Source organism: Artibeus jamaicensis, unplaced genomic scaffold (assembly GCF_021234435.1).
Source record: "Artibeus jamaicensis isolate MK-2021 breed Jamaican fruit bat unplaced genomic scaffold, CSHL_Jam_final contig_387, whole genome shotgun sequence".
Lineage (NCBI taxonomy): Eukaryota > Metazoa > Chordata > Mammalia > Chiroptera > Phyllostomidae > Artibeus > Artibeus jamaicensis.
The window spans coordinates 2,029,285-2,050,775 of record NW_026521812.1 but is presented as its reverse complement, the minus strand read 5'-3'; positions in this window follow the sequence as shown (position 1 = coordinate 2,050,775).

Genomic DNA, 21,491 nt, shown 5'->3' with positions numbered 1-21,491 from the left:
CTAAACTAACATTTTCAGAAGTGCTTAAAAACATTTGTGCCAAAAGACATTTAAGTATTCCCTGAAAAAAAAAATGGCTTCATACCCAAAGAGCTTGAGAAACTACGGATTGAGCCACAGTTTCTCTCCTGCACGTGTCTCAGAGCCTGGACGTGCTCAGGGACAGACCCAACAAGATGATGCAGGCGACATAGTTTGTTGGGATCTAACTGTGGTTTTAGGTCACAAAGGCTTCCTCGGCCATGCCAACCCAGAATGATTCCCCCTTTACCATTTATCGTGTTATCTCCCTATTTATCATTTGCATTAGTTATTATTAGTGTTGTTAGGGATTATTACAGTGTTCTACCCCACGTGAGATGTATGGAACAATTGCAGTTAATTTGCCTGAGTTTGTGGCTTGATTTTACCACTTACTAGGTATCTGACCTTGGACAAGTTTCCAAACATTTTGTGCCTCAGTTTCTTTATTGGTAAATGATGATAAAAGTATCACCTATTTCATAGAGTTGCTGAAGAGGAAGAGAGTTTGCGCATGTAAAGAACTTTGATTGGTGCCCGACACTAAGAAGTCATTCAGTAAATGTTGGCCAAAGCCATCTTCTCCCTGGCCTGTCCGTGCCTGGCCATCCCAGCCTGATGTGTAAGTCCCTTGATGACAAAAACAACCACCGTTTTAGACACAGTCTCCACTGTGTAATACAGAAGGTGCTGAATAAATACTTGAATGAAAGAATATATTTTTGATTGACAAATTGAAAATCGTATCAGAATAATATGTTAGCATTTAAGTCCAAACAAGTTAGCTCCAATTGTAACAATAAAAGTCCCAAGAATTTGAATGCAGATGTTTTTTTCAAGTTCACTGGTTTCTCTCTGGTAGCCTTCTATTATTTCTAGGAACATGGTCTAGGAAGACAGGAGGTTTTCTCCTCCCAGTTTATTAGCCTATTCTGCTGAGTGGTGAGGACAAAGATAATTCCCTGAATGACCTCTAAACCTTTTCCACCCAACTGAAAAGAAAGCTTACAGAAGGACACTAAATGCTTTCTTTTACAGGGCAAATAAAAGTTCCATTTTAATACACAATCCTAGAAAAGACAGAAATTCCAATTCTCATCTCTAAAAAGAAACATGGTCATAGCAGATGAGCCTCCTATTTTATTCTGTTTACAAGAACCTGAGATTCCCTTTACAAGAGCAACTCCTGCTCTTCTTCGCAGGAAAAAGTTGTGTGTGCATTTTTAAAGCTGTCTGCAAAGTAAGCCCAAAGGACCAAAATACAGGGCCAGGTGATGGTGGGAGGGGGTTATTTATATTTTCCTACTTCCCACGGTTATGTTTTTGTCTGTCCCTTTCTAGCAGGGGAGTCAGACTTTACATGTCAATGGACTTTCATCCCCATTTGCAGAAAAATAACTGATAAATGAAAACAGAATATTGATAGTATCATATACTAGCCAGAGTGAAAAGATATTCTATAATTGCAAGCCAATTTTGAAGTGTTGACCTGACTCACGTGTTCAGTCGATCACTGCACAGACAGTGAGGTCTGGGGACACCAGTGCCAACCTCTGAGCATGACGAAGTGAGAAGGACCTTCAGCGGGGCGGGGGACACAATGGCCCCGTGTCCAGGCCCCATTCTCTGAGAGCCTGGAGACGTACAAGTGCCATGGGAAAGTGCCGTGTGACTGCGGGGGAGGGGAGAAAACCTGCACTGAACAGCTAAAATGACTACTGCATGTTAATAAAGTTTTACTGGGGCTAACAAACCATGGAGCAAGCAATTACTGGACATGATTGTTTCTACCTTGTCATGTGCAAAGCTAAGTGTGTTAGGGACTCAAATCCTTTCATGCACAGTTGGTAAAGGCTCTGACCAGATGTCGAGCATGTCATTAAACTGTTCATATAAATCAAATCACTTGTAGGGAGTGATCTCTCAGGCTGAATTTCATTTCAGAAGCAGTATTACTACAGCATATTTTGCAAATTTGTGGTGAATATTAGAGCTAATAATGTATGCGGAGCGCTTTGCAGTGTTTTGCACATTATTGACACTTTGGTTTGATTGACCAAAATCAGTGGTGACTGATTTGTTGTCTATGTTCCATTTGCTGCAAGAGATCATTCAATTCTTCCTCTAACTCCAATGAGACTGTCCATGGAGATAGGAGGTAAGGAGGAGAAATGACAGGGAGAGTAATGATTTTCCCTAACATGCAGGGGAAATAAGCATTTAAAGGAGAATAACCAAGATAAAACCAAATCACCACTAACCTGTGTATCAGTTTCTGAAGGCTACTGTAACAACTTACAAACTGGGTGGCTTTAAATAACACAAACTGATTCTCCTACAGTTCTGGAGGTCAAAAGTCAGACACCAATGAGTCAGCAGGACCATACTCCCTCTGAAGGCTCTTGGGAAAAATCCTTTCTTGCCACTTCTAGCCTCTGGTGGTTGCCAGTCATCTTTGAGCTTCCTTGGGTTGTGGCAGCATAACTCCCATCTCTACCTGTGTCTTCACATGGCCTCTTCCCTGTGTATCTGTGTACCTGTTTTCCCTTCTTACCAACAAACCTGCCATAGGAGTAGGGTCCACTCTAATCCAGTTCAATCTCATTTTAACAAATTACATCTGCACAGGCCTTGTTTCCAAATAAGGTCACATTCTGAAGTTCCGGATGGACATGGATGTTGAGGAGGGGGGCATTATTCAGCCCTTGACACTCCTCATTTATCCACCCCAGGCTTCACTTCCCATCCTCCCCACCACACGCACAGCCACACACTCCCTCCACCCTCATGTCTTCCAGATTTCCCTGAATGAGGCTATTGGGACAGATTGCTTCAGGTTTGAGATATGGTTAATTTTGCATATTTGGAGGTAAAGCCTGGAGAAGTCTCACAGGAAGGAGGACTAAAGGCACTTCATTGTTTCTTTTCTTTTTTTTTTAATTCTTTCCTTACTAATTCAGATCTACCCCAGAGAAAAAGAATCTTAAAAATCCCACTGGCCTCTGCCATCTGGAGATGACATAAATCTTTTTCCACATTTCAGCTTCCTCACTATCTCATCCTCATTATTGTTCCACATGTTTCGACCCATTCATCAAAGCTGTTTGATATGAGGACAGGTCCAGGAAGTTTGGCCATGGCAGTGGGTAGCTTCAGAAGAGTGGAGGACAACGTTATTGTAAATAAGGAACAAAGAGGACCTGATGGCAGGTGAGTTATCTACCTCATTGCTGAAGTCACATCATGCAGGATGGTGGCAGAGCGTGGGGTGAGAAACCTGGAGACCCTCCAATCGCTGCAGTAGAAAATATGGGAAGTCAAATGATGACATGGACAAGGAGGTGGTAGTGCTCAAGGTGAGAACCCCAAGAAGAAGAGTTTTAGCATTTCTGATCCTTCGGTGAGATGGAGGACTAAGGGTGAATGACAGTAAGACCTCAGGTGATACTGACCCCATTTCCTAACACTGACATGAAGCACAGTTGGTAATAAGCGGCTCCAGCTGAGAGGCTTCCAGACAGTAGAGTCCTTAAGGGACAGTGTTTGATTGAACCATCAAGGAGAAAGGAATGTCTGGTGTAGAAAGAAGAGACATAAGAGTGTGTTTATCCTGGTCTGGGAGCATCAGAGAATGTAATAGAGGGTCAGAAAGGAGGACTCTGGCAACGGAAGGTTGAATCAGAATAACATGGGAGAAGGTAAATGAAGGAATCATTATTCTTAGGTGCTGAATCAGGTGAGGGAAGGAAGGGTGTTTAAACTGACCATTAGGTTACCCAGGCAATTAGTCCCAACATTCCCTCTGTGGCTGGAAGGAGACAGGAATTTACAGAATCCTCCTAGAGCCATTTCCAAGCCTTAGGGGAAAAGGCAGAAGTTCTGAACTCTTGGAAGATGTGACCTGTGGTCTGGATTGACTGTAACAGTTCCAGGGAGATGCTGGTCATGTGAAACTGTTACTGAACATATATAGACGGTGCTTCTGTCCATCACCACCCTCCAGGCAAAACTCTGGTGGCCAAGTTTTGGTGATAAAGGAAAGGAGTCTTTACTCAAAAGCTACACAATTTTGAGATAACAGCTTTCCACATTCCTAGTTACTTAGCTTATCAATTAAGTCTAAACTCTTTAATTCTGTAGTACAGCTTTAGTCACTTAAGCCTATCAATTAAGGCTAAACTCTTTAATTCCTAAGTTCCCCCAACCCCCATTAGTCTTTAATTATCTTATTTCTACGTGATTAGTTTACAAACTAGAATGTAAGATACCAAAGCTACACAATTCTGGAAGAATGGTAGGCTTCTGACTCAGAGCCCGGATTCTCTAGAACACCCAAAGAAAAATAACCCTGCCACCCTCTGCCAGGCCAGCCCAACCCTAGGCTGTGCCTGGAGTTCCTTCTCCCATTAAAAATATTGTCCTGAACTTCCAGCCAAGATGGAGGCATAGGTGGAAATACTGTGCCTCTTCACACAACCAAATTTGAGTACAACAAAGATTTAGAAACAAAAACACAACCAGAACAGATAGAAAATTGAACTGTACAGAAGTCCAACAACGAACCATTCATACAGACCAGTCGAAGGGCAGAGTCAGCAGCCGGTGGAGAAGGGTCGCAGGAGGAAAAGGCGGTGGTTGGCAGACGCAGGCTCAGGGAGAAAACGGGCAGACCCAATGAGGCACACAAGGCCGCTGGCTGACCATGGACACACATTTGCATGCAGATAAACCAGGCAAAAACAGGCAGTGAGACAGACGGAGCAACCCAGGGCCCCAGCGATGGAAAATAAAACCTAACAGCACCGATTGAAAAAACTTGCAGGGGTTGAGATGCCGGAAGAGACTCCCAGCCTCACAGGAGAGTTTGTTGAAGAGACCCACAGGGTCCCAGAACATGCACAAGCCCACCCACCCAGGAACCAGCACCAGAAGGGCCCAATTTGCTTGTGGGAAGCGGCAGAGGAAACTGAAGTTTGAGAGAGAGCAAAGAAAGTGCCATTGTTCCTTCTCTGATCCCATCCCCACATATAGCATCACAACCCAGAGACTGGGTTGCCCCACCCTGGTGAATACCTAAGGCTCCGCCCCTCATATGTAACAAGTACCACCTGACCCCCTCCAAAAAAAATGGCTCAAACTGAAGAACAGATCAAAGCCCCAGAATCAATACTTTTAAGCAACCAAGAGATAGCCAACCTAGCAGATGCACAGTTCAAAACACTGGTTCTGTGATCCTGATCATTGGTTCTATGATCAGGATGCTCACAGAACTGGTTGATTTTGGTCACAAATCAGATGAAAAAATGAAAGCTACACTAAGTGAAATGAAGTAGAATGCACAGGGAACCAATAGTGATGGAAAGGAAACTGGGACCCAAATCAATGGAGTGGACCAGAAGGAAGTAAGAAACAACCAAACAGAAAAGAATGAAGAAACAAAATTTTTTTTTAAATGAGAGGCTTAGAAACATCCAGGACATCTTTAAACGTTCCAACATCCAAATTATAGGGGTACCAGAAGGGGAAGAGGAAGAGCAACAAGTGGAAAACTTATTTGAACAAATAATGAAGGAGAACTTCCCCAAGCTGGCAAATGCAATGGACTTCCAGGAAGTCCAGGAAGCTCAGAGAGTCCCAAAGAAGGTGGACCCAAGGAGGAACACACCAAGGCACATCATAGCTACATTACCAAAGATTAAAATGAAGGAGAGAATTCTAGAAGCAGCAAGAGATAAGGGGACAGTCACCTACAAAGGAGTCCCCATCAGACTGTCAGCGGATTTCTCAAAAGACACCTTACAGGCAAGAAGGGGCTGGAAAGAAGTATTCCAAATGATGAAAGACAAGGATCTACATCCAAGATTGCTCTATCCAGCAAAGCTTTCATTTAGAATGGAAGGGCAGAAAAAGTGCTTCTCAGATAAGGTCAAGTTTAAGGAGTTCATCATCACCAAGCCCTTATTATATAAAATGTTAAAGGGACTTATCTAAGAAAAAGAAGATAAAAAAGATGAACAGTGAAAGGCCAGCAAACTCACAGTTATTAACAACCACACCTAAAACAAAAGCAAACTAAGAGGACAGCTAGATCAGGAGCGGAGCCACAGAAAGGAGATCACAAGGAGGGATAGAAACAGGGGAGGGGGAGGAGGAAAGGTGGGGAGAAGGTACAAAGAATAAGTAGCATAGATGGTGGGGAGAAAATAGACAGGGGGAAGGCAAGAGTAGTGTGGAAAATGTAGAAGCTAAAGAACTTAAGACACATGGACATGAACTAAAAGGGGAAAATGGGGTGGGAGGGGGTGTGCAGGGTGAAGGGGAATGAAGGGGGGGAATTGGACAATTGTAATGGCATTATCAATAAAAATATATATTTAAAAAAATACCGTCCTTTGGGACAGCTTCAGCACAATCATCCGAGCATCCTCAAGGAAGGAAGATCCAGAGCCAGTTTCTGCCCTCTTATTTTAAATATTCTGGCTCATAATTCCATGCACTCTGGAGACATTAAGCTGCTCAGCCAGTCCTGTCCTAGGCTATGTACCATTGCTTCAGGCAACCTCCTCCTATGGCCTCTCCCTTCTCCCCAGTGATCTCATCAGATATCCCTGTATCATAACTTGCACACAAGTACCAGAGAGTGGTTACAGCACTGAACCCAAAAAGCTTGGGTTGGGAGGTGATAGTGGGTATAGGCTCTTTAAGGGAGCAGTAATGACCAGGAGATATTGGGATAGAACAGGCTCTGCTTTTCCCTTTGGGAGTCTGAGCCCAGTAATGCCACTGTTATAGATTCTGTGTGCAGTGTGGGGCAATAATAGGTCTTCAGTGAACACTTCTCAAATCTCCTTTGTATTGTATCTCCAGAGGTCAGCTGAAAGCCCAAGCAGATGGCTGTGGCAGGAAGGGTCATCAGACCTGCCAGTTTTCTGGATGAAATGAAGAGGCATAATAAATTTGGAAAATGGAAAGGAATCTATCCCTGACCAAACCAAATAGGCCACTCTTCAAAGATGGAAAACATCATGTAGCAGCAAAAACCAAAAAATGGGTGCTAAAAGGTAAATTACTTTTTTAAGATTTTATTTTTTTATTTTTAGAAAGAGGGGAAGGGAGGGAGAAAGAGAGGGAGAGAAACATCAATGCATAGTTGCCTCTCACATGGCCCCCACTGGGTACCTGCCCACAACCCAGACATGTGCCCTAACTGGGAATCTAACTGGCGACCCTTTGGTTCACAGCCCACACTCAATCCACTGAGCAACACCAGCCAGGGCAAAGTCAATTATTTTTTATCATTACTTCCAATTACACATTGGAAATGAATGTAATTCCTTTGTAAGGTGTAAATTAAGCAACATCGAGATTTTAATCTCAGTTCAGAGTCCTGTGCCTGGATACACTTAGTTCAAGGAGGAAATGAGGCCAAGAAAACAGCTAGAAAAAGAGGCTTCACTCAAGCCCTCTACATAAAATCGGAGTTGGCTCTCAAAAAGCCAGAGAACATGCAGAAAAGAGGTCAGGTAAAACAGCATCCCCACTGCACAGTTATTTCTTATTAACACTTAATCTAAGAGAGAGAACATTCTTAGAATTTGAGAACTTGCTAGAAAAAATATCTTTTTCCCTGAAAGTGACCATGCTGTCCAGAAGCCTCCAAGCCTCCTGGAATTTTTATTTAGAATTCCAGAGAGTTCAGTAAAGATTTTTTAATGCAACCACATCTGCTCTAACATTGTATGCAGAGGCCTTTCTGCTTCTAGAATCACAAGATATATAATCCAATATTCTCTTGAAATAAAAGGGTTATATGGTAATCCTACTACCAAACAACGAGCCCCAGTTCCAACCAGAGCATATTTTGCAAATTGAGACCCAAGTCATCAATCATTATATGGAAACACAATGCATTGGAGTTATACTAGTCCATTGGATTAGTCCAAGAAGGATTTGGAAGAAAAATAGATCTTGGTTTGGTTTAGATGGTTACTAAAACTTCTCAAAGACTTTTAACCACAAGAACTGAACATTTGAGATGTTACTCTTCCCCTATCCCCCCCACTGCTGCTCCCAACTCTAATATGCTTAACCAACAGCTGTCTATCAAGCCAACAATTTCCAGTGGGACTCCATGGAGAAGCAGCAGGGAGGAGTGGTTACAGGCAGACTGCCTGAATTGGAATTCTGGCTCAGTGACTTGCTAGCTCTTTATTCCTTGGCTAGTTTCTTAACCTCTTTATGCCACAGTTACATCAATGGAGTAATAATAGTATCTCTCATGGGGGGCGGTGCTATGAGGATCAAACAAATTAGGACAATGCTGATCATATACTAAGAGCTTGATAAGTTTCTAAATGTTTAAATGGTCATATGAACAGAAAGCATGAAAGCATGCTCTCCCGAACTTCTCCCCTTGCTTAGAGCTGAAGGAAGAAGGGTCACCGTATGCATATTTTTGGTTGTATTTCAGCATGGGCCCACGTGTGCTCAGAAATGTTTTTGCTTTCATGGTAGATGCTGCAAGATTACTGTCTTAACTTTGGGATTGCAGCTCCCGAGACATGGTCTTCTCTGGGACTGTCTGATTCATCTCTTCCAGTCCAGAATATATCACAATGTTTATATAGGTTTAGTTGAAAAATGATTGTTCGACTAAATGGAACCTCAGACAAAATAGTTCAAGAAGCCTGAAGTTAAGGCTATCAAAAGGGGATAGAGTGCAAAGAATGGGACTATTCAAGAGTGACAAACCAAGGGATGATCAGAGTGCCCTGTAAACCAATGTCTGGGAGTAGGAGTGTGTAACCCCAGCATTTCTTTCAAGTACCTTCTCCTCGATCACGCTCTCTCAGTCATTACTGGTCCACGCTGGCAAAGCACGCCAACAACTAAGCTGCTTAGAACAGAACCACAAAAGTTACTAGAAAGGAATATGGCAAACTTCCCATGTCTTGCTGAGATGTGAGCAAACACACAATATTTGGAAAAATCCTCAGCAAGACACAGATGGCAATGAAGACTCTGCTTCCAGTGGCTTCCTTCCTCTTCCTACACCTCCAAGTAAAGTCCCCTCATCTCTTCTCAGGTCTCACCTCATTCTCTTCTCTGCTTTTCATTCTCTGTTTCCTAACATGTTAAATGCCTATTATTTTCATCTAAAGAATTCTGACAGCTCAGCGCTGCAATTATTTATGTTCCAGTAACGGGAAAAACAGAGGGAGACGGTCAGAGGATTGCACAGTTTATGGAAGGGAGAATGAGAAAGAATTACTCCCTAAACCAGATTCAGTGAGATTCAAGGCCCAGGTCATCTACAGTCTTAAGTCAAATAATTTTTTTAATGTTTACTTGGGGAATCATAATATCTTACCAAAACAAAACAGATATAATTTGTTTTATAGCAGAAAACTTCCCTTTCCCTCATACAGAAAACTGAGATATTTTCTCTTTCTTAAAAATTTTATTTATTTTAATTGTTGTTCGAGTACAGTTTTCTGTCTTTTACTCCCATCGCAACCCACCCCCCCAGTGCTCCCCACCTCCCTCCCATTTCCACCTCTCTTAGTTTTTGTCCATGTGTCCTTTATACTTGTTCCTGAAAACCCTTCCCCTTCTCCCCTGAGATATTTTTTCTTTTTGTGTACATTTTCAGGTAGTTGGCACAGCTTAATCAAAGTTGAAAAAAAACCTAGAATCTCATTATATAAAACCATCCCCCTAAAGAGCCTGTATTTCTATCTGTACTTCTCATGAACACCATTCTGCAACTTAACTTCCATCTTTTTAAAAAATGTTTTATTGATTATGCTATTACAGTCATCCCAATTTTTTCCATTTTATCCCCCTTCTCCTGGTACCCCCATTTCTTTCAGCAATCTGCTCCCTTTGTCCATGTCCATGGTCATGCATATAACTTTTTTGGTTTCTCTGATTCCTATGTTGTTCTTAACATCTCCCTGTCTATTTTGTACCAACCACTTTATATTTTTTAATCCTTGTACCTTTTCTCTCATTATCCCCCTTCCCCCACCCAGCTGATAACCTTCCAGATGATCTCCATATCTATGATTCTGTTCCTATTCTCATTGCTTAGTTTGGTTTTTAGACTCTTAACTTCCATCTTAAATCACCCCTGAAATCTCATCTTCCATGTTTAGATGACATTTCTATGCTTACCTGCAACTTTTGTCATGGTGGGGCCACTATTTCTTCATTTCAGCACTCTTATTTATATCATATTCTCCTAATTTTTCCCTATACCTCTAGCTATTTCCTTCCAGGTGATCGTGCCAGTTTGTCTGGGACTGTCCCAGTCGGACCACTGAAAGTGCCACATCCCAAGAAGGCCCTCACTCCAGAGCAAACTAGGAAGATGGCGACCCAAGTCTTAAGTCTCCCCTGAAGGTTTTGTGTCTTCCACCCACTACCAATTGTCAGTGTCTCAAGGGCTCCATCCTTGGCCCTCTGACCCTTTCACCCTGTAAAGTGTCCTTGGTGACCTCATCCAATGTAAGACTTCAAAAACTATCAAGGTATTTGTATGACGGTTATCAAACCTATGTCTTCTCCAAACCCAAACTGCCAAACCCAAACTCCATCCACCTAGTCAGCCAAACAAAATAAATCTGGAAACTGTCCCTTATTTCCCCTTCTCTCTCACCCCTATTGATTCTACCTTCTAAGTATTCACTCCATCCATTTGTGTTTTGCATACCCAGCTTTTATTCAAGCTTCACAATTCCCCATCTGAAATATTACAATACATTTCACTCTGCCAACCTAGAAGTCTTTCTAAATTGTTAACCTAATTACTGAAAGATACTGAAAGATAGACAGCAAGATTATTTTTATTATTGTACTAATGTAAGAATGGACAAGGGAACTGAAACACCTTTTTGCATCATGTAGTAGATCCCTCTATGGATTTAGGGTATAAAATTCAACTCCTTCATTTAGGACACTAAGGTCTTCATATCTGAACCCTCCCAATGCCCATGACCTCCTCTCATTCACTATCCCGCCCTCCCCGCTGCCACCACCTCCTCCATTCTTGGGTCTAATCCTTCCAAACACCTGCAGGTCTCTGAAGCCCACATGCTATTTCCCACCTATGAGCCTTCCTTCATGAAGGCCCCTCCACGAGGAATTCTCATTCCCAATTCACTCTTTCTGGACTTTTCTAATTCAGATAACAACACCTTCTGTATGATTTGGCTGTACTCCACTGGGCAACCATAACACCTTCTCATAGCACCTATTACTCAGTATTCTCATTACTGGTTTTGTGTATATCTTCTGAAAGGGCTTTCCGCAACTTGAGAATATAATCCATGTGTTATTTGCTGCTGAAAACCCAACACAAAAACAAGCTTATTGAATAAAATAAGTGAATAAATGACAAATGATGTAATACCTGAAAACCAGATAGGATAGCTGTGAATGGTTTCATGAGCTTTATTTCTTAAAGTTGATGTTTCTACATGTTCCCACATTTTCCAGAGTAGTGAGAATGAAAACAAGACTCCCATGATTAAGGTGTGTGAGGGTACTTCCTTTAAAACACCTATGAATTTACAAATGTGTTGTGAGAAGGATTTTTTACCAAAAACCTTGTAATAAATAAGTAAAGCAGTAAGACAATGATTGTAAGACTGTCTTTCAGCCTTGTTTTCTGAGGGAATGAGCATGCACCAAGAAGCATTCTATAGACAAAGAAGAATAAGAACAATCCTTGGCCTCCAGGAGCTGAACACCTGGCTGGGAGACAAGACATGCAAAGAGGGCATCTGATCCGGATCCCGCAGAAAAGAGGCTTCTTGCCTTGGTCTGGGTCAGAAAAGACTTCACAAAGGATGAGGGTCTTGGAATTAATTTTGAGGGAAAAGCTAAATGAGATTGACAGTGAGAAAGAATTAGAAATGTGCACCAAAATGTGGAAAATAGCTTTACCATAAGTAAGGGCCAAATTTGCCATCCTGTTCAGCTGACAAGGCCATCAGCCAGATAAAGCTAAAAATAAGAATAAGCAGGACTTCAGGGTCAGCCAAAAAGTCACAGCAGTCTCAACTGTGCCGCACCTCGAATGTCTAGTGATGGTCAAAGGACAAATATCCCCCTGGAGTAGTCGGGTGATGAGGGAAATGGTGCTGATTAAGCCACCAGTCACCAGCCCTACTGAAAGATAGACAGCAAGATTATTTTTATTATTGTACTAATGTAAGAATGGACAAGGGAATTGAAACACTGGCCTCCTAAGAGTCCCCGCTGACTGGGAAGTCTGAGACACAGGACAGGACAGAGCCAGGTGAGAACCGGAGAGTCCAGAACAGAGACCAGAAAGACAAAGGATGGGACAGCAGGCAGAAAAAAATAGCCAAGCAGAAAACATCCAAATTCTCTGTGAGGAAAGTTTCTATTAATGAACACATTCTTATAAAAGAAATAATCCATTACCATATAATCAAGAAAACCAGACCTAGTTAGTAATGAGATTACAGATATTATACCAGGAGGGAGGCAGAGCTGGGTTCTCTGGGTAGAACAAATGACTGCTTCACTGCCACAGGGGCGGGGTGGGGCAGGGGTGGGGGAGCCGGCTAGCAGTTGGCTGATCCCAGGGCAGGACTGGCTCACAGGGATCTGGTGAATCCGAAAGGCCTCAGAGGCGTGAAGGCAAAGCCACAGAGACAGGGATGAGACTAGAAAGCGCAGGCAGGTGCCCTAAGGTCAATCAGGCAGAAAGTTTATTACAAAGTGTGAAGTTCATGTGTTTGCTTTCACATACATATTTCATTAGAGACTCAAAATGACCCTGTCATGCATATGGGGTAAGAATTATTGTCCCTATTTTATGACCAAGGACAGTGGGACTTGAAAGTAATAAATTATTTGCCCTAAGTCCCACAGAAAGTAAAATATGGAGCTGGCTCTAGACCTCTGATTTTGAGTTCAGTGCTCTTTCTCCCATAACAGGGGCCTCTCTGACTTGAGCCTGACCATAGATAAGGAGAAAACAAGAACTGTCGAGGGGACAGGAGGCCTTGAAAGTCTTGGACTCAGTGCCCTGCATGAGAAGATGCGGTCAGGAAGGCCTTGCGATTGACAGAGAGCCTGCAAGAAGACCAGCAACCTCAGGCACCAGGTGTCCCTTGGATGACAGGGAATGGAAAGATCACCAACTCATCCTGGTTGGCCCCAATGTGTCCTCACATTACAATGGAAAGTCCCTGGTCCTGGGAGCCCGCTCCTTCTCAGACAGATCTCAGTGGTTGGCAGCCCGTGGAAGAGCAGAGACTGGCATCAGAAGAAGGCCTGGTTGAACACCCAGTGTCTGAACGACTGGGCTCCAGTCACTTAATGGCCTGCTTGGCCTTGGGGCTTAATTCAACTTGCTGAGTTGCAGGTTGGAAACGAAGTTGGTCGTTTGTACCTGCCTTTTCTGTTTAGTTCAGCCTTTTGAAACTTTTTTGGGGTCAAAAAGTCCACATATTATTATGGTTCCACCTAATAAATACTTCATAGTGCAATTAGTAGGACAAAGGAGATGTGGCTATGAGAATGGTCCACAAACGGTAGAGCGCTTACAAATATAAATTGTTAGTACTAGTAGTATTATAAAATGATCCTTTATTGTCAATAGCAAAGTGGACACAGGCCTGGGGTGACAAAAGCCCTCAGTCAGTGAGGAACCCCTTGTTCTATAATATTATTTCAACTTCCAAGAAAAATTAGTAGTCTTTTAAGTTTTCTCATGCACAATTTTTTCCTGCCCAAGATTAATGGTCATTCTGATGTTCATCAAATAATCACAAAGCAAACCAACAAAGCCAAAGGGTTTGGACATCTAGTTTGCTCTTAAAACCAGAACACATTTCTAAAATTGCACTTTAGATATGTGTTACAATGGAAACAAATAAGTGCATTCATGAAGACTCTGGAAACCAGAAACAAACCACAGCAATGACCCTATGTAGGTCATTGAGAAATACAGGAAACAGGGCCCACGTATTAACTCTGTGCCACCCGGAAATATCTGTGTGCCTCGCTGAGGTGGAAATGCACTGCTTCAATCCCATACACCTCTCAGAGGTGAGCACGCAGAAGACTGAGTTCCAGTCCCTGAAAGAAAAGGGGAAAGGAAGGTGTGACAAATGAAAGCTCTACAGAAAAGGCCCGCTCTGCCTCCTGGGCCAGGTATGAGCTCAGACAGGGAGAGTGATCAGAACCATTGAAATAGGCCCCTTGGGCTAAAGGCAGCCCTGTGAACCTTCTCGACTTCATGGAATACCCACAGGATATCTGTAACAAGTACACAGCTTCTAGAAAATCTGACTGCCTCGAACACCTGCACTGGCTTTGCAAAAAGAACCTAAAACCACCGACCGAAGCCCGGGGCTCTGAGAGAGCAGGGTTGCCAGCCACACCATAATGAGAATGCAGGGAGCCCAGCCACAGTCTCCACGTGGGAAGAGGGCTGACCACACGCTCCGTTGGTTCCCGCTATTTGCATTGCATTTATAGGACTCGGGACCATGTGTTAATTTGCAAATAATGCTTTTGCTTCCTTTGTAATGCTGAAAATTGTTATCCCCCTTAGGAAAGGAAATTTTTCAGCAAGTCCTGACAGCAGCGAACAGTTTTACACACAGGCAGCATTCAACCAACTTTGGGAGTTATTACCGCTGCCAAAACCCTTTCAGAACATGGAAAGTGAGGTCTAGAGCCAGGCCAATTAGTCAGTTAGTGGGGACACCTGCTCCTCCCTTCCCACCACTTGTGTGCGGGTGGCGATTCACTAGCAAGTTCTCTGCAACTGGAACTTAGCAACAGACAGTGCAGAGAACTAGGCAGACAACGGAAATCCACGCAGGCCCGACTGCGCATGCACGCATGCGCTCACATGCCTGGAACTGTCCGTACTGCTGGGATCACACTAAGAGGCAGAGAAGAGCTCCAGCCCTGAGAGAGGAAACAGCATAAGCCCAAGCAAGTCTCAAATTTTGACAGCTCATCAGTGCAACTTAGAAGGGAAAAAGAGAACTCATCACAAATGTCAGTGCTAACTGCAATCCTGAGACCTGAGATGCTGCTATCTTAACCCAAAGGACCTACCAGGTCACAGCGCCTACCGCGAAGTCCAGTAATGTGAGATGGTGGTGGTGATGATGATGATGATGTTGATAGTGAGAACAGCTCGCATTTATTAAGTACTGATCCAGGCGTAGTTTCAAGAGCTTTGTATGAATTAACTCACAACAACTCTAGGAAGTGAGACCTGTGATTTCTTTCAGTGTCCCCGTGAGAAAACTGAGAGCCAACGTGTGAAATCATCGCCCAGGGTCAGCAAAAGCAGGCCAGCTGGCTTTAGACCCCAATGATGTTGGACAGCCCTTCCCATGCTCGGTGAAGAGTCCCCCTGCCTGCACAGCACCTAAGCAGACAGCTCTTGACATCACCGGCCAGCTCTGGTCATTAAGTTCATTGGTGTGAATGTGTTCCGTTGCACATGACCGTTTTATCAGCAGTTGCACTTCAGTAATTTAGTACCCAAATGTGCATGCAGACAGTCACTTGTAGTGTGCATGGTTGTCATTCGTACAGAAAATAACCCGTATTTCAATCAAGAGATAACTAAATACGTGACGTACGCTCTAGCGCCCCCTGGCTGCAGTCTGTAAAGTTGGCTCCTCTGCATCGCTGCAGACACGTGGCGTAGCAGGAGGATGGCTCCTTGTGGGAAGTAAATCCTGCCCTTTTCTCTACGTGGAAGCAGCCGCAGGGCAAGACACATGCACAAATCAGGCACTGCATGCACAGCCCTATAGCTTCACAGTGAATTGCCACACAGCAGTAAGAAAAAAGGCACACACAGATGCACAGAGAGAGCATGCCTACACCCTCTCTGGGGCTGTGGCCAGCGGGGCCTGATGACCACAGTCGCCTCCAAGGAGGGGGTGGGGAGATGTGCTTTTTATTTGTAAATCTTTCGGTCATGTTTTCATTTGTACATGTGCGTGTGAACCAAGCGTACCTTAAAAATAACAAAGTTTAAAAATAAATAAAAAATATTCATTATTGATCAACAAACAACAGCTAAGAAAAAACAAACTTTAAAATGTTTAACAATTTAGGGAATGAGTAAGTACATGAGGGGATGCATCTTCCATGAAATATTATACACTTATTAACACTCGAGGGTGTGGAAGTCCTGTAACAAAGAGGAAGAATGTGCAGGTGACGATAATGAAAGAGCAAAACAACACACCGTATGTGCAGTGTGACCACAATCACGACATGAAGAAAAATGTCCTCTCTTAGCTCAAAGGAGCATTGCTCCTCATGGTAGGGACGGGGACCTACCTTCATTGGGAAGATGGTCAACAAGTCCTTTGGGGCAGAAGCTGAGGCCTTAGAACTTCTCCAAATGCCTAGGGAAAAGTGTCTGTTACTTGACTTTGCTCCCCAACAACACTTGAAAGTGAAGGAATTCTTTTCACAGAAACACGTGGACAGGCAGCCAACCCTCAACTCTCTTGCAAAGTACAGGAGAGGAAAGAAGGCCTGAAATAAATGACGATAAATTGCCGAGCAGTCACATTAGCAAGGATTCCCCCCTGTTTTTATTTTCTAATTTAAATGATGTGACTTTATCAACTCTAAACTTTTTTTAAAAATTGATGTTAAGATGTCTATAAAAAGAGTGATGAGAAGCAACTCAGCTCTAAAGGCAGCTGAAAGTCTTGCAGAAGAGACTGATGGGAGGTGATGAACCCCCATATTTCTCAGGTCATCAGAGCTTCAGGTTATTCCTGCCCTTGTGTTCAGAAGAGAGTCAGAGTTGAGGGGGGTGAGGCACTGCTGGCAAGCGGTGGGGGGGCACCCTAGAGGCAGAAACAACTGATATTTCTCCACATTTTTAAAAACACCTTACCCTAGGAATGCATCTCAGAGAGATAACTGATGCAGATAGAGAAAATAAGATTGATTACAGCGGAAATTGTCAGACAGACAAAAAGATGGATCCTGGAGCAAACGAGGCTTAAAACATATCTAGAGCCAAATATGACAAAACGGAAGCTGTCCTACTTCAGGCACGTCATGAGAAGGCAGGGCCCTTTGGAAAAGGCAGTGGCACTGGGGAAATAGGAAGCAGCAGGAAAAGAGGAAGACCAAATACGAGATGGACTGACTCCGTGGAAGCCGCAAGCAGGCGTCTGCAGAGCTGAGCAGGGCTGCTCAGGACAGGACACCGTGGACGTCACTCACTCACAGGGTGGCCGGGCGTCAGAGCCAGCTCAGCAGCACACAACATACACACACACACACACACACACACACACAGAAAATAACAAGATTTCCCGATCATATCTGCTCCAGAGAGTACATGACTACAGTCTTCAGGCTGGTTCCCCACGAACACATTGAATGGTCACATTGGACACCTAAGTAGGTGGGTAACTAAGAGCTGATAATATTTTTAGAGACCTGTTTTTAATCCTCTTACCGCTGGTATTCTCTTCAGCCCACAGAACATGGGATTGGCAGCTGGCAAGGAAGCCTCAACCCTGCTTCTGGAATATTTTTCTAGGCAAAAAGATTCTAAACTCATGTTTCTTTTTCATTGTACTGAATACAAGTACACTCATGATAGTAAGTGATGAACTGCAGTATCATTATCATTATTATCGTTACTAGAAATAAATGCATCCGTCAATGGGAAGTGAATATTCTGAATGACATGGAACCTAATGTCGAAACCAGGTCACAGGGCCATCAGGCTGCAGTCTGTCGAGGAGGCCCAGGGCCTCACGGTGCAGCTGACTCCAGCAGGAGCAGCGCTCAGGGCTAGAAGGCTGCTCCTGACCCAGAACCTCCATCTGTGTCCCTTTACCTCCCCCGCTGTAGGTCTGGCACTTCCATCTGGGGCATCGTGTAAGATCAGCCCCTCTCCTTATGAAGAGAACCACCATGCACGCCTCAATCTCCTCTTCTGAATTCAATGCACCTGGCTCTGTGAACGCCTCCTTGTAAGATGGTACATGCCAACTCCCTTGCTGCCCTGCTCAGATTTCTCTGGACAGACTACAGGGTGGAAACGATCTCCCAGCATCTTCTAACTGTACAATGTACAATATCTCCGCTATGAGCAGATATCGCACCTATTATTTGTAACTTAAATTTACACATCTCTTAGTGTGTGCTTGTTTATTTATTTATTTTGGAAGATGGATTTATTTAGGAGTCTTTATCTCATCCCAGGTGTATTCCCTTATAGCATATTCCCTTATAGTTGGAATTTTTATGATTATATGAGTAAATTTTCCTCTAAATTTTTCAGAAAAAAAAAACTTAATTTCTTTATTTAAATCCAGCATCTCAAATATTCTAGGACTAGGTCAAAGAGAAAGGAACTACATGTATGTAACTCTCAAGTATTTTCAAAAAGTGAACGACACCATCTACAGACAGCAGGAAGCCTCTGAGGAATGATATGAAACCAAAGCTAGAATGATTTTTGGTCCCCAGAGTAGATTGCCTGGGTCCTGTATCAACCTACAGCCTTAAACTCTATCTTTAAGTTATATCTCCAAGATAACTCCTTTAGCTAAACTTTCGATAATTTAAAGTTAATCTAAGCAAAAGTTGTCTTTGGGGTGAAATTTGAAGTCTTTTATTATATCTCAAGGGCCTAGCATGATACCCGGAACACAGCAGGTGTTTTAGGGCCAGGCTCTGTTCTGGGTGCCAGGGATACAGCCGTGAATGAAGGGGACACGATTCCCCTCCTTCGCACAGCTTCCGTCTGTGTGACACGGCCTTTAAAAGCACACGATCCAGCAGTGGCTGCTGGAACTGCCCACCCGCTACATCCCTGAGGGTGTGTTATTTCCCTTCACCACGATATATCTTCCTCTTGCATTGACACATCTAAAAAAAATAAAATAAAATATAAAAATACACACTTTAGCATCTAAATATTTAGTCATGGTTTTTTTTTCTTCCAGTCTTCATTTTATAGAAAAGTAAATTGCGGCTCAAAGATGGTAAATGACTTGGCTGATACGACACATTAAATTAGAATCACAGCAGTGATGAGCTCTCCAGTCTCCCAGTGTCCAGTCTGGGCTCTTTCTCTCCATCACGACTTCCCCCTGTCACTGTGGACAGAAGTAAAAGAGGTGAACAATTTAACAGAATGCACAAGAGTCCATTTTCGTATGCTTTTCTAAAACTCTAGATCTGAAATCTGGTTGGAATTCTTACAAAATAAAACTCAAAACTATGAAACTGATGCTCAGCACAGCATATGCTGGGTGAAGTGCTCAGAGCAGCGGAATTCAGCAAAAGAATGCTTTCACTCGCTTCAAACTGAGTATTCCCAGCGTCGACAATTTATGCGGTTAGGGATTCCCAGCAGGACACATACACCGAGAAAGGAAAAGGAATTAACACTGTGATAATTTACGGTACCTTTCATCTACTTGTTTAATGACTAAATTCGGTCATAATAGTACAAGTAGAAAATAACAAATGGGTATAAGAGTCCCATATGTCTTTTAAAATATATAGGAAAGCATGTACTTATGATACAAGAGTTCAGTAGTTTTGGTCAAAGCCAACCTACGTTTGACCTAGACAAGAATATTTTTATCTGCTTCCAAAATTTTACTCTCTCATCTGTTAAAACTTTTTAAATCTTGGCTCCAAACACCTAACCAGGCAATATCAATCATAACACATATTGATGATTTAAAGTTCTATGACTGATTTACTGACCCTTCTACCAGAAATTCTATATTTCAATGAATATTGTCCCACCCAAAGTCATCCTGGGTAATGTACCCGAGGCGGCCATTGCTCAGAGGATTTTTGGAATCAGAAATGCCTTCAGGGCCATATTACAATCCTGGCAAGGAAACCACATGAACTGCTTGCAAGTCACATTTCATTTGTGACCAATCGTGATATCATCCAGCTTGAGCATCCACGTATTCATCAGATTTGGCACTTATTTGGCTATTTCTAGAAATCCAATTTATCTTCAAAGGAGAGAGCACTACTCTTGAAGTCGTTTTCCACTGCTGGAACCCAGAGCAAGCAGAAAGGAGGGGAAATCCAGACAAGGTAGAGGCCTGCTCACTGGGGCCCATAGTGGCTGGGGTCAGGGTTGTGAATCAGGGCGGAAGGCCCCACCACTCCCTGGAGGGCGTAGGCAGGCGGTCACCGTCAGCCTGATGGCCTGGCCAGGGAGGTCTGGCCCTGCAGAGGTCTTTCTCTCCAAACACGGGCCTCAACAGCCCTGGTTTAAATCCCAGCTCCTCTAGCTATGTAGATTTGGGAGATTAACTTGCATTATTTTCTATGCTTTTGGATAAAGTCTGTTACTAAGTAATAAATGTAGCTTTAACCACATGGATTTAAATCAAGTCTGTTTTCTATCACATTTGTCAACAAAAGACACAGAAGTTAACAGCCACATGTGCATGCTCTGATGTCAGACACTGTGGGTTCAATCCCAGCTCTCTCACTTGGTGGCAACTGACCTTTGACAAGGTACTGGAGTTCTGTGAGCTCCATTTTACTCGTCTGTAAAATGGAGATAAAAATATCTCTCTTGGATGGTTGTGACTAAATGAGATAACCTATAGAGTCAACCCTCCGTATCCACGGATTTCAAATCCTCAGATTCAACCAATTGCAGATCAAAAAAAATGCAGAGAAAACAAATCCCAGAAAGTTCCTAAAACCACAAGTTTAATTGTCATGTGCCCAGGATGTGTAGGCAAACCCTGCTGTGGTTTCAGTTACCTGCGGTCAACCACAGTCTAAAAATATTAACAGAAAATTCTAGAGATAAACAGTTCTTCAGTTTTAAATTGTTATCTATTCCAATATGCCAAAGAGAAGCCATAAATTGCTTCCTTTAAGTGAAAAGGTAAAGGTAAGTGTTGAGTTAGGCATTTTGTCACCTCCCACCATCACGAGAAGGGTAAATACAGCCTACAGGACTGTAAGATATTTTGAGAGAGAGAGAGACAACATTAACATAACTTTATTACACTATTTACTAAAATTGTCCCAGTTTATTATTAGTTATTGCTGAATCTCTTACCTAATTTGTACATTAAACGGCATCACAGGTATGCATGCATAGTAAAATACATGGTATCTGCAGAAGTTGGTACAATCTGTGGTCAGACATCCACTGGAGGCCTTACAGATAAGGGGGGTGGGGCTAATGTACTTAGCATCATTCTTAACACATCAAAGTGCTCACGAGGTCTGGGATTGCTGTTTGCATATAGGAGGAAATAAGTTTCTACCCTCAAGTTGTTCAAAGCAGCCCAATAGACTGGGGAGAGGCAGACTGGAAAGCAACCGCACCTGCAATAAATGCAGCAGCAGAGAAGCGCACAGTTCCATGGGAAGGGAAATGGTCATACGCGCCGGAGGGGTTGCTGGTGAGGGGC